This window comes from Bos taurus, chromosome 21 (genome assembly GCF_002263795.3).
Source record: "Bos taurus isolate L1 Dominette 01449 registration number 42190680 breed Hereford chromosome 21, ARS-UCD2.0, whole genome shotgun sequence".
Taxonomy (NCBI): Eukaryota; Metazoa; Chordata; class Mammalia; order Artiodactyla; family Bovidae; genus Bos; species Bos taurus.
Window position 1 is genome coordinate 32,935,203 of NC_037348.1, and position 16,911 is coordinate 32,952,113.

General features: G+C 40.3%; 1 long non-coding RNA gene across 1 annotated transcript in view; it reads left to right on the forward strand.

Moving 5' to 3' along the window:
• Positions 1-16,911, forward strand: part of LOC132342135 (uncharacterized) — a 67,903-nt gene that overhangs the window by 26,605 nt on the left and 24,387 nt on the right. Inside the window, exon 2 of the long non-coding RNA XR_009492158.1 lies at positions 8,998-9,145. This is a non-coding gene — a long non-coding RNA (uncharacterized lncRNA). The remainder of the gene's footprint in view (positions 1-8,997; positions 9,146-16,911) is intronic.

Sequence of the window (16,911 nt, forward strand, 5' to 3'; positions counted from 1 at the left end):
GCAGCTTGTACTTCTTCCAGCCCAACGATTCTCATGATCTACTCTGCATAGAAGTTAAATAAGCAGGGTGACAACATACAGCCTTGACGTACTCCTTTTCCTATTTGGAACCAGTCTGTTGTTCCATGTCCAGTTCTAACTGTTGCTTCCTGACCTGCATACAGACTTCTCAAGAGGCAGGTCAGGTGGTCTGGTATTCCCATCTCTTTCAGAATTTTCCACAGTTTATTGTGGTCGACACAGTCAAAGGCTTTGGCATCATCAATAAAGCAGAAATAGATGTTTTTCTGGAACTCTCTTGCTTTTTCCATGATCCAGTGGATGTTGGCAATTAAGTAATGCTTAAAATTCTCCAAGCCAGGCTTCAGCAATACGTGGAAAGGGAACTTCCAGATGTTCAAGCTGGTTTTAGACAAGGCAGAAGAACGAGAGATCAAATTGCCAACATCCGCTGGATCATGGAAAATGGAAGAGAGTTCCAGCAAAACATCTATTTCTGCTTTATTGACTGCGCTAAAGCCTTTGACTGTGTGGATCACAATAAACTGTGGAAAATTCTGAAAGGTATGGGAATACCCGACCACCTCACCTGCCGCTTGAGAAACCTGTATGCAGGTCAGGAAGAACTGGACATGGAACAACAGACTGGTTCCAAATAGGAAAAGGAGTACGTCAAGGCTGTACATTGTCACCCTGCTTGTTTAACTTCTATGCAGAGTACATCATGAGAAACGCTGGGCTGGAAGAAGCACAAGCTGCAATCAAGATTGCCGGGAGAAATATCAATAACCTCAGATATGCAGATGACACCACCCTTATGGCATAACGTGAAGAAGAATTAAAGAGCCTCTTGATGAACGTGAAAGAGGAGAGTGAAAAAGTTGGCTTAAAGGTCACCATGTAGAAAACGAAGATCATGGCATCCGGTCCCATCACTTCATGGCAGAGAGATGGGGACGCAGTGGAAACAGTGGCTGACTTTATTTTTGGGGGCTCCAGAATCACTACAGATAGTGATTGCTGCCATGAAATTAAAATATGCTTACTCCTTGGAAGGAAAGTTATGACCAACTTACACAGCGTATTAAAAAGCAGAGACATTACTTTGCTAACAAAGGTCTGTCTAGTGAAGGCTATGGTTTTTCCAGTGGTCATGTATAGATGTGAGAGTTGGCCTATAAAGAAAGCTGGGCACTGAAGAATTGATGCTTTTGAACTGTGGTGTTGGAGAAGGTTCTTGAGAGTCCCTTGGACTGCAAGGAGATGGAACCAGTCCATTCTAAAGGAGATCAGTCCTAGGTGTTCATTGGACGGACTGATGTTGAAGTTGAAACTCCAATACTTTGGCCACCTGATGCGAAGAGCTGACTCATTGGAAAAGACCCTGGTGCTGGGACAGATTGAGGGCAGGAGGAGAAGGGGACGGCAAAGGATGAGGTGGTTGGATGACATTATTGACTCGATCGATATGGATTTGGGTAGACTCTGGGAGTTGGTGATGGGCAGCGAGGCCTGGCATGCTGCAGTTCATGGGATCACAAAGAGTTGGACATGACTGAGCTACTGAACTGAACTGATATGCTTCCTAATTTATAGTTTCTCCTTCCCTTTCCCATCTTCCTTTTTTCTCGTAACACACTTGCCCTGCAGATTGTCTCAGACTTTATTTTGCTGTTTGCATCCCTGTGATGCTTTTGACCATGTTCCTCTGTCTGTTTTTGTTTTGAAAGAATAGTTCCAAGGCCCTGTAATATCTGCTTGTTACTCTGTATAATTTTAGCAGCCGTCGATGTTTCCCTAGGTCAAGAATTTTATTAGGGGTTTGTAAAATGGTGATGCCTCTTGAGAAATTTGTATGCAGGTCAGGAAGCAACAGTTAGAACTGGACATGGAACAACAGACTGGTTCCAAATAGGAAAAGGAGTACATCAAGGCTGTATATTGTCACCCTGCTTATTTAACTTATATGCAGAGTACATCATGAGAAACGCTGGACTGGAAGAAACACAAGCTGGAATCAAGATTGCTGGGAGAAATATCAATAACCTCAGATATGCAGATGACACCACCCTTATGGCAGAAAGTGAAGAGGAACTCAAAAGCCTCTCGATGAAAGTGAAAGTGGAGAGTGGAAAAGTTGGCTTAAAGCTCAACATTCAGAAAACAAAGATCATGGCATCTGGTCCCATCACTTCATGGGAAATAGATGGGGAAACAGTGGAAACAGTGTCAGACTTTATTTTTGGGGTCTCCAAAATCACTATAGACGGTGACTGCAGCCATGAAATTAAAAGACGCTTACTCCTTGGAAGGAAAGTTATGACCAACCTAGACAGCATATTCAAAAGCAGAGACATTACTTTGCCAACAAAGGTCCGTCTAGTCAAGGCTATAGTTTTTCCTGTGGTCATGTATGGACGTGAGAGTTGGCCTGTGAAGAAGGCTAAGTGCCAAAGTATCGATGCTTTTGAACTGTGGTGTTGGAGAAGACTCTTGAGAGTCCCTTGGACTGCAAGGAGATCTAACCAGTCCATTCTGAAGGAGATCAGCCCTGGGATTTCTTTGGAAGGAATGGTGCTAAAGCTGAAACTCCAGTACTTTGGCCACCTCATGCGAAGAGTTGACTCATTGGAAAACACTCTGATGCTGGGAGGGATTGAGGGCAGGAGGAGAAGGGGACAACAGAGGATGAGATGGCTGGTTGGCATCACTGACTCGGTGGACGTGAGTCTCAGTGAACTCTGGGAGCTGGTGATGGACAGGGAGGCCTGGCGTGCTGCGATTCATGGGGTTGCAAAGAGTCGGACAAAACTGAGCGACAGAACTGAACTGAAAATGGTGATATTTTGTAATTCTTCATTTCTCAGTTAGAATACTTTATAAAACAGAAACTTCCTCATTTTGATTAGTGGACTGTTGAGTTACTCTTATGTTTATTTTATATAAAAAAGACAGTAAATATGCAACTGTTCTTCTTTGTTAGTTTTTAGGATAATAAATTGATTCACAAGAATCTTTCAAAAGTGACTAATGAGATCTTTCTTCTTTCAAATACCATTGTTCTCCTTTCAAGTATTTTCATGAACTCATGGATTTCTACCATACTTTATGTGTTTCAGTCCATTGCAGTTATTACTTTGTTGTGGCTCAGTCTGTTCTGTTTTTGGTGGTGAGCACCTCTTCAAGATAGCTCCTAAGTGTTTTCGATACTACCCTAGTGGTTTGTGATAGCTTCCTTGCTTTCTGGTATGATCCAACCTCATTTCGTAAAATTCTGCCTCAGCACTTGAATTATCACTTTCTTTTGGGAGTGCTGGTTCCTTTTAGTTGGAAAGAATTTTCACGGATTTTTGCAAACTGCTATCTGGGTGCTATGCTTATTGATACTAGGTTACTAATTCATCAGATCAGATCAGATCAGTTGCTCAGTCGTGTCCGACTCTTTGAGACCCCATGAATCGCAGCACGCCAGGCCTCCCTGTCCATCACCAACTCCCGGAGTTCACTCAGACTCACGTCCATCGAGTCAGTGATGCCATCCAGCCATCTCATCCTCTGTCGTCCCCTTCTCCTCTTGCCCCCAATCCCTCCTAGCATCAGAGTGTTTTCCAATGAGTCAACTCTTCGCATGAGGTGGCCAAAGTACTGAAGTTTCAGCTTTAGCATCATTCCTTCCAAAGAAATCTCAGGGCTGATCTCCTTCAGAATGGACTGGTTGGATCTCCTTTCAGTCCAAGGGACTCTCAAGAGTCTTCTCCAACACCACAGTTCAAAAGCATCGATACTTTGGCGCTCAGCCTTCTTCACAGTCCAACTCTCACATCCATACATGACCACAGGAAAAACCATAGCCTTGACTAGACGGACCTTTGTTGGCAAAGTAATGTCTCTGCTTTTGAATATGCTATCTAGGTTGGTCATAACTTTCCTTCCAAGGAGTAAGCGTTTTTTTAATTTCATGGCTGCAGTCACTATCTGTAATGATTTTGGAGCCCAGAAAAATAAAGTCTGACACTGTTTCCACTGTTTCCTCATCTATTTCCCCTGAAGTGATGGGACTGAATGCCATGATCTTCGTTTTCTGAATGTCGAGCTTTAAGCCAACTTTTTCACTCTCCACTTTCACTTTCATCAAGAGGCTTTTGAGTTCCTCTTCACTTTCTGCCATAAGGGTGGTGTCATCTGCATATCTGAGGTTATTGATATTTCTTCCGGCAATCTTGATTCCAGCTTGTGTTTCTTCTAGTCCAGCGTTTCTCATGATGTACTCTGCATATAAGTTAAATAAGCAGGGTGACAATATACAGCCTTGATGTACTCCTTTTCCTATTTGGAACCAGTTTGTTGTTCCATGTCCAGTTCTAACTGTTGCTTCCTGACCTGCATACCGATTTCTCAAGAGGCAGATCAGGTGGTCTGGTATTCCCATCTCATTCAGAATTTTCCACAGTTTATTGTGATCCACACAGTCAAAGGCTTTGGCATAGTCAATAAAGCAGAAATAGATGCTTTTCTGGAACTCTCTTGCTTTTTCCATGATGCAGCAGATGTTGGCAATTTGATCTCTGGTTCCTCTGCCTTTTCTAAAACCAGCTTGAACATCAGGAAGTTCACGGTTCACATATTGCTGAAGCCTGGCTTGGAGAATTTTGAGCATTACTTTACTAGCCTGTGAGATGAGTGCATTTGTGCGGTAGTTTGAGCATTCTTTGGCATTGCCTTTCTTTGGGATTGGAATGAAAATTGACCTTTTCCCGTCCTGTGGCCACTGCTGAGTTTTCCAAATTTGCTGGCATATTGAGTGCAGCATTTTCACAGCATCATCTTTCAGGATTTGGAATTCCATCACTTCCCCTAGCTTTGTTCGTAGTGATGCTTTCTAAAGCCCACTTGACTTCACATTCCAGGATGTCTGGCTGCAGGTCAGTGATCACACCTTCGTGATTATCTGGGTCATGAAGATCTTTTTTGTACAGTTCTTCTGTGTATTCTTGCCATCTCTTCTTAATATCTTCTGCTTCTGTTAGGTCCATACCATTTCTGTCCTTTATCAAGCCCATCTTTGCATGAAATGTTCCTTTGGTATCTCTGATTTTCTTGAAGAGATCCCTAGTCTTTCCCATTCTGTTGTTTTCCTCTATTTCTTTGCATTGATCGCTGAAGAAGGCTTTCTTATCTCTTCTTACTATTCTTTAGAACTCTGCATTCAGATGTTTATATTTTTCCTTTGCTCCTTTGCTTTTCGCTTCTCTTCTTTTCACAGCTATTTGTAAGGTCTCCCCAGACAGCCATTTTGCTTTTTTGCATTTCTTTTCCATGGGATGGTCTTGATCCCTGTCTCCTGTACAATGTCACAAACCTCATTCCATAGTTCATCAGGCACTCTATCTATCAGATCTAGGCCCTTCAATCTATTTCCCACTTCCACTGTATAATCATAAGGGATTTGATTTAGGTCATACCTGAATGGTCTAGTGGTTTTCCCTACTTTCTTCAATTTCAGTCTGAAAATGGCAATAAGGAGTTCATGGTCTGAGCCACAGTCAGCTCCTGGTCTTGTTTTTGCTGACTGTATAGAGCTTCTCCATCTTTGGCTGCAAAGAATATAATCAATCTGATTTCGGTGTTTGCCGGGGACCAGCCCCGGCTGATCCAGGGTATTCGAAGGAGAGACGGCGTAGGCGAAGATCAGGAAACAATTGCTTAATTAAATGTTAATTAAGGATATAAAGAGTAATAGAATGAAGATAGCTCAGTGAGGAAATTCAGTAGAGAAAAGAGGCTGAATAATTCAGCCAGAAGTTAAGAGAAAGAACGACATGGTGAGACCAAGTTTCGGTGAACAAGGCCCGCACTTTATTTTCCAAAGTAGTTTTTATACCTTAAGTTATGCATAGAGGATAATGGGGGAAGGGGTAGAGTCTTGAAGCAAGCCAGGCTTTCTTCCTGCAAGCTTATCATATGCAAAAGCTTAGGTGATTTGCATCATCTTCTGGCCCGGAGGCCTGTTAACATTTTAAGACCTTTTCTTCAGAAAACTTATTTTTTTCTCTAAAGGTGATTGGTCAGGAGCCACCCTCCAAAAGCATTAGATAAAGTTGCATTCCTACAGAGCAAAGGTGTGGTGGGCTATAACAAGAAAAAGAATTAACTCAAGGGTCCCAGTTACAAACATTAAAGTTACTACTTACACCAATTATATTAATCAATACACTGCCAGGGACACAGCAGGTAAGGGATATGGAAACTTAGAAGCAAACATTGGCCCAACAAGTGAAAATCCCTTCACCAATACAATTTCTAATCAATCTTTCAACTACTCAAAAGAATCTGTGTTTAGACAGTTTAGAACATCTCCTGCCTCTCACAGTTGGGAGGCTCTGAACAATCACGTGTGGCCAGAAAAACCTATTCAGGCAGGCTAGAGGATTTCCAAAGGAGTTTGTAGGTTAAACACTGTCACACCCAGGAATTATTAACTGGAGCTGTAAGCTAACTTTTTTCAGAGAGAGGTAGTGGGGGACAGCCCCCCGTAAAGTCAGAGGTGTAGGTGAAAGCACAAAGCAGAAAGTAGGCAGACTCTGGTTTTGGGGGTAGATGCTCGAGAATTTCCAGGGGGACTCCTGAAGCTCAATCCCGCCTTTGCGTATGCCGAGCCTCCTTCCTCATGACCTTTGTCATGGGCGGAGTTCCTCACTGGCTCCCAGCAGTGATAGAATTCCAGTTGAGCTATTCCAGATCCTGAAAGATGATGCTGTGGAAAGTGCTGCACTCAATATGCAATATGCAATATGCAATATACACTCAATATGCACTCAATATGCACTATGCCGGCTCCCGGCAGGTCTTGACCATCTGGTGATGTCCATGTATAGAGTCTTCTCTTGTGTTGTTGGAAGAGGGTGTTATGACCAGTGCATTTTCTTGGCAATTATAGGTCTCTTCAAGAATGGAGCTAGGAAATACTTTTTTTAAAAAAGAAAGTTCGGCATGAGTTTGTACTGATAACTTGTAATTAAATAATATTGGAGAGTTTTTATTTAATATTTTAGAATTTTTGTTTCTTCTCATACTGAAACCTTATGATATGCAGACATTACATGATTTCAGGATAATATCAGTATCATTACTGAAAGCACTGTAAGGTTTCTTTGTATTTCTTACGTCCTTAGGATGTATTTCAGCAAGGATGTGCAGTAAGATTGCTGTGTTTTAGAGTTAAGCACTCCTCTGTTTGGTGTAACTCAATACACAGTTTAGGTTTGTTTTTCATTTTGATTTTGAGGAATGACTTAAACATTTTTTTTGTTTAAATTTATTTTATAATCATGTTTAAAAAACTTGATATATACGACAAGATACATTCAGAGGAGTCTAGTTTCTGGACTGTGCTTGTGCTTAGTCACTCATTCGTGTCTGACTCTTTGAGACCCAATGGACTGTAGCCTGTTAGGCTCCTGTGTCCATGGGGATTCTCCAGGCAAGAATACTGGAGTGGGTAGTCATGCCCTCCTTCAGGGGATCTTCCCAACCCAGGGATCGAACTCAGGTCTCCCGAATTCCAGGCAAATTATTTACTGTCTGAGCCACCAGGGAAGGCCGTGAATACTGGAGTGGATAGCCTATCCTTTCTCCAAGGGATCTTCCCGACCCAGGAATTGAACCGGAGTCTGCAGGTGGATTCTGTACCAGCTGAATCCTAACCTTATTCTTTCCTTCCCTTGGGGGTAGTTGTTTTTTTAGAGCTTTTTGTTTATCCTTCCATTAAAAGTTATAGTAATTGTAGAAAATGTCTATATAATATCTGTGTATAGCTATATATTCTTCCATGCTCTTTTGATATAGTGTCATACTGTTTGTTTTCTCTACCTTGTTTTTTTACTTAACATATTGAAAGGTTGTTGCTGAATCACGCGAATACACCAGGATTCTTGGCCCCCGGAGGAGAAGAATTCAATCCGGGGCCAGAGACGAGGCTTGAACGCTCAGAGCTTTTGTGTAATAAAGTTTTATTGAAGTATAAAGGAGATAGAGAAAGCTTCTGACATAGGCATCAGAAGGGGGCAGAAAGAGTACCCCCCTGCTAGTCTTTAGCTGGATGTTATATAGTCACTAGCAGTCTGTTAATGAAAGAAAGGAATATCTTAAAATTCAGAATGGCACCAGGCCCCTCACCCATAAGATGCATTTTGGGATAAATGGTTCATCCTGGGCCATAAAATGATTAACTTGAATCTTGAAGAAGGGCAGACCACCATACAAATAGTTTCATTTACATAGATTAGGGGAACAATATCCATACTGGTTTGTCAAGTAGGTTCTGGGCCAAGAGGCGGAACCGACTTGGAGACAGAGTTTTGGGGTAAAGGCATAGTACATTAGCATAGCTTAAGACAAACATTTCCATAAGAAAAAGGCATTGGTTATCTCTAGACTCGAGAATAGCTAACTTCAGGCGAAACCGGGTGTCATTATGGCAACACAATATTTTAAGAGAAACCTCCCTTTAAATTTGTATAGAGAAGGAAAAAATATTGCTAGTTTGTTTCCTCCTGCCGCTTAAGAGAGATAAAAATGTCTGACAGTTGCAGGCTATTTCCTCTATTTGGAGACCCCTGGCCTTCCTGCCTGTTACCCTCTCAATATCCTGGCTATTTCATAGTAGTACTTACAGATAATATTCCTCAGAATTTTTTTTTTTTAATTGTGGCAAAATATACATGTTGGACTAGTGGTAAAGAAACCGCCTGCCAATGCAGGAGATGTGGGTTCGAGCCTAGAGTCGGGGAGATCCCCTGGAGGGAAGGCATGGCTTCCCAATCCAGTATTCTTACCTGGAGAATCCAATGGACAGTGGAGTGTGACAGGCTACAATCCATAGTGTTGCAAAGAGTTGGACATGACTGAAGTGACTTAGCGTGCATGTACGCAAAATATATATAACATAAAATTTACCATTTGAATCTTTTCTTGTTTGCTTTTTGGCATGCCATGCAGTTTGTGGGATCTTAATTCCTCAACCAGGGATTCAACCCAGTCCCCGGCAGTGAAAGTTCAGAGTCCTAACCATGAGACCACCAAGGAATTCCCCCATTCCAGTCATTTGTAAGTGTGCAGTTCAGTGGCATTAAGTACAGTCACCTTGGTAAGTCATTACCACTCTCCTTTACTTTTTCAGCTTCTGAAACTGAAACACTACCTATTAAACACTAATTCCCTGTTCTCCCCTCCCCTCAACCTTTGGCAACCACCATTCTACTTTTTTTCTTTCTCTCTGAATTTGACTACTCCAGTACCTCATTTAAGTGAAATCACAAAATATTTGTCCTTTTGTGATTGGCTTATTTAACTTTGCACAAAGTCTTCAAGATTCATCCATGTCGTAACAAGTGTCAGAATTTCCTTCCTTTTTAAGACTGAATAATATTTCATTGTATATTTATGCCCAGTGTTTCATTTAATCATTCATTCATCAGACACTTGAGTTCCTTCCACTTTTTGTCTGTTATGAATATAGCTGCTGTGAATACAGACGTATACATATTTGTTCCAGTTTTTGCTTTAAATTTTTTTTTTGTTATTTTCAGAAGTGAAATTTTAGGATAGCATGATAATTCTGTTTAATTTTTTGAGGACCCTCCGAACTGTTTTGTGTAGCAGCTCCTCCATTTTACATTTTTGCTAGTGATGCACAAGGGTTCCAGTATCTCTGTATCCTCACCAACACTAGTTATTTTCTGGGGTTTTGTTTTGGAATAATAGCCATTGTATTGGGTACGAACTTGTCCTCATTTTTTAGTTCAGGTCCTACTGCAGGACATTTGCTTTTGAAAGCAGAACTTGCTATTGAGGTCCTTATTCATCTTTGTAGGGCCAGCAGGTAACATAGTTCCTAACATATAATAACTGCTAAATAAATGTTTGAGTGAGTTAATGAACTTCATAAACTGAATTCTGGAAGAGGTGGTGGTAGTCGTGTTGTGAGTTGTAGAGCTGTACCCAAGCACATGATCTCCTGGAATTGTAAGTAGCTGTGAGTTTGTTGGGGTTAGTAATGGTAGTCCTGACAGGAGTACCAGAGATACCACTTTTCTGTGAACACCAGTGTTTTACTTGGCCCTTTTTTTTTTTTTTTGGAGCAGGGAAAGGTCAAAGTGACTTGAAGCTTTCAACAGTATGTGTTTACACTTGTAAGTAGTATAGTAAAGTGAAGGACTAAAACAAACCCGCTTTCTTATCTCTAGACCTCTCATTCTCTTTCTGCCTAAATAATCATCTCATCTCCATCTTTGCCTGTCAAATTCTAATGGTTATACTTGATGGATCCCTCCAGGCTTCTCTGTCAGTGGGATTTCCCAGGCAAGAATACTGGAGTGGCTTTGCCATTTCCTCCTCCAGGGAATCTCCCTGAGCCAGGGATTGAACCAGAGTCTCCTGCTTGGCAGGTGGATTCTTTACTACTGAGCCACCAGGGAAGCCAAATCTGATACATTAATTAATAGGAAAAAAATAGGAAGAGATAATAAAATACTATATATGGTATCATCCTGTTTTTGTTGAAGAAAAGAAGTGTATTCATGTTCATGTAGTGTAAGTGATCTGGAAAGATTTTTGTCAAGACCAACAGTGATTGTTCTTGAATTAGCACAGTTTATTGTGTTTTCTGTGTTTTTCATTTAATGTTTGTGTTTTCTGGTTTTTTTTTTTTGTAAGAAACACATTGTATTTTTAAAATAGTAAAATTAGTACAGAAACTTTATTTTTAAAAATCCCAGCTGTCCTTTTTTGTCTAGCTCCCAGTTGCAGTGTCTAAGACTTAGTAACTTTTATTAAATATGTTTTTATCTGAATGACTGAAACTTAAGGAAGAACTTGGTAAATGCCATAAATAGGCATATAGTGCTGAGAGGATTCAAAGAGAAAGAAAAGGATCATGTGTGGAAAGGATCAGTTGCAGATGATGTTTGAATTGACCTTGAAAGACAGAGTTTTCTGTTGTTTTGTTTTTAAGAGGATACTATAATTTAATACCTCTTTGTACCCGTGATTAACATTTTGTGGATAGGCATTTGAGGAAATGAAATTTCTTTGATTGTATTTATTCTTTAAACTCATGGCTTATATTTTTAGGATACGTGCATTATCCAGCAGACTGACTTATTATCTTCTATTTGGGTTAGTATTATTACGGTGGTTTTCCCTAAGCAAACAACAGCCTGGTGAAGTGGATTGAAGAGCCTATTGTGTGATAGGGAAAGCAGCCAGGAATTAGGAAACTTCTGAATCGAAAAGTGTGGAAAATACACAAGTAGTGGAGAATTAATTGCATTTAGTGATTTCTGACTTGAAGAAAAAATAAGCTTTTAAAATTTTAATTGATTATCTTGCATTTTAGATCACTTTAAAAGAATGCCTTAAAATGCTTATTGTAAAGTATTAATTGTGATGAATTTGGTTTGTAAAGTTTTATCTTTTGAGTCAGACTATAATTCACAACCATTCATGATACTTGAAATGTTAAAAGTACTTCCTGAAGAAAAGTCAGATTTTATGGGCTGCTCCAGGAGCTCCCCTTTGACTTAAGATAAATATACTCCTGTGATAAAGTCATATTTCTGCAAACTAGCTCACTGAACTAATATTGGAAAGTATTTAATATGCTGTCATAAGACATTAACAAAATAAATTTGTAAAAGAAAAGCAAATCTATGGGACTAAAGGTATTTTACAAACAGAATTTTTTATATATTCTATATAAAGTAATTCTTAAAGTTTTAGACCTTTTCTCTTTAGAATTTTATTCTTACAAAAACGTTTTCAAAGGTCTTATTTTACGTCACTTAAAATTATTCTAAAAAATTGTTTAAAATAATTTCTTACTCTAATTTGGATCTAAAATAGAATGAATACCATTTTTGAATTTTCAAGGCCGTTCCACATTTGGTTTCACATTTAGTAAATTTAGTCATAATATTCCCAAACCCAGTAGGATACAGTTTCTGTGGTTCTCAGACCCTTTGTAGAGTGACAGAGATTGGAATTCTGAATCTCACGAGTCAAATTTTGGCCTTTGACTCTGTTCCCCTTTCACACTCCTTGCTAAGCTTGGGCTGTTGCTATGCTTGAAGGCTTGTCAGCTAGCAGGTTCCTATGGTAACAGGAATGGAAATTTCAAAGAAGAAAGAGAATAGGAGCACAAAGGCTTGGTTGATTTGAATTTGAACAAAAAATAGAAGGTTCCCTGTCTTGCACCTTTGTTGAAGAAACCAGAAATTTAATATTAGAAAGTTATTTTTGAGTTTGTAAACTTCATATACCCTGGTCTTAATTTAGTGAATAAAAGTGCTGCTGCTTAGGGGAGTACTCAGTAAGAATCTTCTAAAAACTTTATCAGCTGAAGATTCTTTTTTCCTCCTTTATAGAGCTTTGATAGTCTGTGTTCCTTATATATATTCTCAACTTGGCAGTATGCTGGCTAACATTTAATTTTTACTTTGATGAAGTTAAAAATTGTGAAGAGTTCTAATCAGGGCAGTTTGCTTATTTGAAAAATATTAATGTTTTTTGTTTTGACATAATTGTATTGAGGTATGATTTGTATACAGTTAACTGTACCCATTGAACAGTGTTCAGCTTGAGTTTTGACAGAAGTATATATCTGTGAAACCATCATCACTATCAAGATATCATACATTTCCATCACCTCAAAAGCTTCCTAGGGATCTTCCCTGTGGCTCAGACACTAAAGAATCTGCCTGCAATGCAGGAGACCCAGGTTCGATTCCTGGATTGGGAAGATCCTCTGGAGAAGGGAATGGCAATCCACTCCAGTATTTTTGCGTGGAGAATCCCATGGACAGAGGAGCCTGGTGGGCCACAGTCCGTGGGGTCGCACAGAGTCCAACACTACTGAGCGACTAACACTGCTGCTGCTGCTAGGTCGCTTCAGTCATGTCCGACTCTGTGCGACCCCATCGACGGCAGCCCACCAGGCTTCCCCGTCCCTGGGATTCTCCAGGCAACTGACACTACTACGCTGCAAAAGCTTCCCTGTGCCCATTGTAGTCCACCCCTCTGAGGTGACTCCCTGTGGAAGCAACCACTGATCTGCTTTCTGTCACTGTGGATTAGTGTGTTCATTTTAAGAGTTTTATATGAATGTACATATAGCATCTACTTTTTTATGTCTGGTTTCCTTCACTCAGAATTGTGATTTAGATTTTAATGCATGTTTTATTTTGCTTTTTAAAAACACCATTCCAGTTGACAATTGACTTTTTCACTTGGTAGTTGAGCACAGGGAATTGAGCAGGGTTCCTGGTGCCCATCAAATAGGCCTTCTGCAGCTTTATTAATTTGTAGCTCTTTTCCTAATCTCAATTTTTAAGCTATCATTTACTAGGAGCTGTATCCTATTTTATATATTCTTATTTGTATATGTTGTTGTTGTTCAGTTGCTAAGTTGTGTCCGATTCTTTGCAACCCCATGGACTGCAGCATGCCAGGCTTCCCTGTCCTTCTCCAAACTCATCTCCATTGAGTCTGTGATGCCATCCAGTCATCTCATCCTCTGTCATCTCCTTGTCCTCCTGCCCTCAGTCTTTCCCAGCATCAGGGTCTTTTCTAGTGAGTCGGCTCTTCACATCAGGTGGCCAAAGTATTGGAGCTTCAGCATCAGTCCTTGCAGTGAATATTCAGGGTTGATTCCCTTTAGGATTGACTGGACTGGTTTGATCTCCTTAATACTTCTATATATATTAACACCATTTTATAGAGGAAAAGCTGAAATTTAGAGAGGTTACAGAGAACAAACTGGTTAATAAGCTCAAGGGCTCTGGACAAGAATGCCAAGGTTGAACTCTTGGGACTGTCTTTGTAGCTCTGTGATCTTCGGCGAGCTACTTAGCTTTCTGTGTCTTCTTTTCTTCACATTTATTATCAAATGGTATGACTAATGATAGTACCTGCCTTATGGGATTGTTGAGAAGATTAAGTTAGGTGTGTGAAGCACTTACAGCACTGCCCAGCCTGTAGTGAGTGTCCATCAATGCTAGCTGAGCCACAGCACAAGATACTTAGAGCTAGTGAGTGACAGAAGCATACACTTAAAGCCTTATACTCAGTGCAAACAGCACAAAATGGTGATTCAAGTCAGTTTTATAATTCATGATGGGGCTCACAAATGCAGGTTTTACTAACATGGTAACATATCAATATCAGATTAGTTGGTATTGTATAGTTGAGGACTAAGCAAGTTTGAGACTTACTTAAGGCATACATATGCTTGTATGTATGATGTCTATACATACATCAGCATGTGAATATAATGCATTTTTAAGCTTTGAATTTTTTTTTTTTTTTGGTGGCACTGGGTCTTTGTTGCTGTGCACAGTCTTTCTCTAGTTGTGGTTTAAGAGCTTCTCCGTTGCAGGGGCTTCTCTTGTTTCAGGGCACAGGCTCGAAAGTGCATAGGCTTCAGTAGTCATGGAGCGTGGGCTTAATAGTTGCAACTTGCAGGCTCCAGAGCTCGGGCTCACAAGTTGTGGCCCACTGGCTCAGTTGCCATGTGGCATGTGGGATCTTCCCAGACCAGGGATTGAACTGGTGTCCCTTGCATTACAAGGTGGATTCTTAACCACTGGACCACCAGGGAATCCCTAAACTTGAAAATAGTTATAGACTCACAGGGAGAAGGCAATGGCAACCCACTCCAGTACTCTTGCCTGGAAAATCCCATGGATGGAAGGAGCCTGGTAGGCTGCAGGCCATGGGCTGGCCAAGAGTCAGACACGACTGAGCGACTTCACTTTCACTTTTCACTTTCATGCATTGGAGAAGGAAATGGCAACCCACTCCAGTGTTCTTGCCTGGAGAATCCCAGGGACAGGGGAGTCTGGTGAGCTGCCATCTATGGGGTCGCACAGGGTTGGACACGACTGAAGCAACTTAGCAACAGCAGCAGCTCAGGAAATTAAAGGAGTGTAGAAATTCTATATACTGTAGCTAGTTTCACTGGGGGCGGGGGGCTGGGGAACTGTGCCTTGCTATCTTATGTAGCCATTAGTATCGAAACTGGGACCTTGGACTTCCCTAGTGGTCAAGTGGTTAAGAATCCTCCTGCCAGTTTGATACTGGGGGCACCAGTTTGATCCCTGATCCAGGAAGATCCCACATGCTTCGGGACAGCTGAGCCCAGGTACCACAACTACTGAAGCCTCTATTCCCTAGAGTCTGTGTCCTGCAACAAGAGAAGCTGCTGCAATGAGAAGCCCGCACACTGCAACTAGAGAGTAGCCCCCACTCACTGCAGCTAGAGAAAGCCTGCACTCAGCAGTGAAGACCCAGCACAGCCAAATAAATAAATAAAAAGTTTTAAAGGCACAGGTGATCTAAAAAAAAAAAAAAAGGAAAGTTATCATAGGTATACTCTTTAGCCCGTTATCATATTTCACCCGTTTTTACATGTACTCATTTTTGTGTCTGTATATGCACATGTCCATGTATTTTTATTGTCTTTGCATTTGTATCACATGTATAAGTTCATGGAGCCATCACTTTGGTTAAGATACTGTGGAAATTCCCTGGCAATCCAGTGGTTAGGATTCTGTGCTTCCACTGCAGGGGGCACGAGTTCAGATCCCTGGTTGGGGAACTGAGATCCCACAAGACCCCCAGTGTGGCAAAAAGAAAACAAAACCCCAAAATGATACAGAACTGTTTTTATCACCACATCTTTCTTGTGCTTCCTTTCTCCCTACCACTCTTTCCTGTTCCCAGGCAACCACTAATTTGTTCTCTGTCCCTATAATTTTGTCAAGAATGTTATATAAATAGATTCATACAGTGTATAATCTTTTGAGATTGACTTTTTTCGTTTAGCATAATACCTTGAGACCCATCCAAGTTGCTTCATGTACCAGTAGTGACTGTTTTTAATTGCTGAGAAGTATTCCGTTACAGAGATGTTCTGCAGTTTGTTTAATCGTCCACTGAAGGATACTGAGTTGTTTCCAGCTTTTTGCTATTGCAAGTAAAGCCGCTCTGAACATTCATGTACAGGTTTCTGTGCAGACGTAAATTTTCCTTTCATGTAAATAAATGCCCAGGAGTGTGATTGCTGGGTTGCAGGATAAGCATGTATTTGAATTTTTAAGAAACTACTCAGCTATTTTCCATAGAAGTTCTACCATTTTACATTCTACCAGCAGTGTATGAGAGACGTATGTTCTCAGCATTCTTACCACCGTTTGGTATTTTCACTGTTTTTTATTCAGCTTTTCTCAGATGATGTGATATCTTACATGATTTCAATTTGCATTTCCCTTATGACTAATAATATTGAACATCTTCATGTGCCATTCATGTATCTTCTTTGATAAAATGTCTGTTCATGTCTATTGTTCATTTTCAGTTGAATTGCTTTTTACTTTTGAGCTTTGAGAGTTCTTTATAGATTCTAGATACAAATCCTTTGTTGGAAATATAGTTTGTAAATAGTTTATTCTAGTCTGTAGCTTACTTTTTCAGCCTTTTAACAAAGTCTAGGAGACTAGAAGTCTTAAATTTTAACAAAGTCCAGTTTACCAAGTTTTTTTCCTTTTAGGGACTGCATTTTTGGTGTCGTTTCTAAGAATTCTTCAGTGGGTCTGCAAATTCTCTGAAGTTTTATAGCTTTATGTGTCTCACATTTAAATCTATGATCAATTTTGAGTTAATTTGTATCAAGTGAGTTTCATTTTTTTGCCTGTGAATATCCAATAGCTTAAGCACCATTTGTTGGGAAGGCTATCTATCCTTCCACCATTGAACTGCTTTTGCTTCTTCCTTAAAAATCAGTTATCTGTCCTTGTATAGATTTATATTTGGGTTGTCTCTTCTGTCTTGTTGATCTTTGTGCCTATTTCACCACCA